Here is a 2,163-nt window from a genome sequence, read left to right as displayed (position 1 = left end):
TCACATATTTAAAGTTTCCAAAAGAAAATTATCACAATAATCATTATTATAGGAAATTGACTTATTTAATACAATTGGTATAATATTTCACGGGTGAATCATATTCTTACACAAAATAAAAATAAATTTAAAAAATAAAAATTTTTGCATAAATTAACAAAAGAGCGGGTTTTACATATATTTAGTTGATACATAATAATTTAATTTTAAAATATTTTCACGGGCTATAGATTATAGATATATATTTTTAAAACAAATTTTAGATAATAGAAAATAAATTTACAAATAATTCTAATTTTATTTGTATATATTTATTCCGCATATAGTGCGGTTGATAACTAGTTACTTATTATAAAAACAACACATTCTCAGTATGGTCTATAAAGGTGAAATGCTTTTCGGGGCGATCTTCTATACCAATCAATAATTTTTCTTCGATTCCTTTGATTTCAACTCTTCTAACACACTTTCTCTCCGGGTTGTAGTAGAAACATAAATTGGACTTAGCATCCAAACAATTTCACCTGTATCAGTGCCCCAAAATGATTGTTTTAACTCATGATCTGTATTTGGCATAATCAAGATACGCTTCAGTCGTTTATCTTTATCGGTATCTTCTTGAACCCATAACTCATCTTTACCACCATACACCTGTTTTACAACACCTAACTTTCCCATGTAGTTCATCAGCCCCGAAATCCAAGTTAACTTAGGCCCCTTTTCTGTTTCTATGAAACTAAATTTCTCAGACCTAACATCAAAGCATGCTACCAAAGTAGTCATGTCGGACCGAGCTATGTAATACAAAACACCGTTGATACATATCCCATTGCTCTTCTTCTCAGGATAATGCGGAAACAAACATTTGATCATTCTCCATGATATTTTTCCCTTCCCTAAGGTCAAAACTTGATGCTCTTTGGAGCTAGTTTGACTTCTATAATTTGTCACAGTCATGCACAAAACCTTGAACTGTTTTTCGATGGGATCATACCCAAAAAAGCTATTTAAATAAATATTTCTTGCTCTCACTTTAGGTAAAGGTAGGCGCTGACCTGTCTATCTTTCCCTTTATAATCTGTTTATCGAAAAGACAGATAAATCCATTGGAAGATAGACAAACTTCCTTGTTCCAATCTCCAGAGACACGCAAATGATAGTCGGTTTCAACAACACTTACATTTTCATCAAGATTTCGAGGCTGAGGGGATGAGAAGAAGTGCCACTTTCCGTTAGAGGCGATGGCGAACAGAAGACGCCGTCGAGACAATGAACATGTCAGGTACAGTTCCGTGAAATCTTGACGTCGAAGTAAGGAAGACCATTGCTTCGACACACAACGACAGATCGCTATAGATTTCGCAGGTAATCTTAAAACTATCTCGATGATGAGATCGAGGGGAAGCGTATTTGTGTTTTCACTTTCTCCTACGTACGTTGAGGCTGATGATTATGTGTTACGTCGGACGATTTTGCAGCGATCCATATTTGTGGCAAATTGCTCTGCTCCAGCCTCTAGGTATACCGTTCTTTCCACTTAGGAATACAAAATACTGAGTTTTACTATAATCTTCTCAAAATCAATATTTTTTTGGCATATCTTTGCAAAATCTTTAGTTTCCTATTTCAATTTTAGTTTTTTCCCCGATCATTCATCAACAGAATTATGAGTTTATCGTAAGGGATATCTTGGTTTTTGCCATAATCTTCTTTAAAATATTGAATCCTCGATGAGATTTAAAAAATTTTAAATATAAAATAAATTTGAATATTATAGATTAATCTATATATAATAACAATCCAAAAAATGCGACCAAAAGTTGTGTTTTTTCAATTGTACCTTTTGATATTTTACGGATCATTAAAACGGTTATTTATGAAAAGTTATAACTGTTTACTGTAGAGTTGTGATTATTGGAACATTCATATTTTTGAAATCTATATATATTTATCTGTTTGAACTGTTTTCATTTTTTTGCCATGACACAAAATCATCTAAGATTTCAATCTCAACTGTCTATACATTTTTCTAAATTATTTTCTAGCATTCATTCTTTTAAAAGTCAAGAAATTCCTCTAATTATTGATTTAACAAAAGATTTTTGGAATGATGAATATAATAGCAATCCGAATAAATGCCACCAAAAGTTGTATTTTTTCAAT

General features: G+C 31.8%; 1 pseudogene; it reads right to left on the bottom strand.

Moving 5' to 3' along the window:
* Positions 1–349: 349 nt before the first annotated feature.
* LOC147928656 (putative F-box protein At1g46840 pseudogene) lies at positions 350–1,486 on the bottom strand (annotated as a pseudogene).
* Positions 1,487–2,163: the final 677 nt, after the last annotated feature.

The sequence above is a fragment of the Camelina sativa genome, chromosome 14 (assembly GCF_030686135.1).
Source record: "Camelina sativa cultivar CO46 ecotype springtype chromosome 14, ASM3068613v1".
Lineage (NCBI taxonomy): Eukaryota > Viridiplantae > Streptophyta > Magnoliopsida > Brassicales > Brassicaceae > Camelina > Camelina sativa.
Note: the sequence above shows the minus strand (reverse complement) of the source record. Positions and strands in the feature narration are given on the sequence as shown.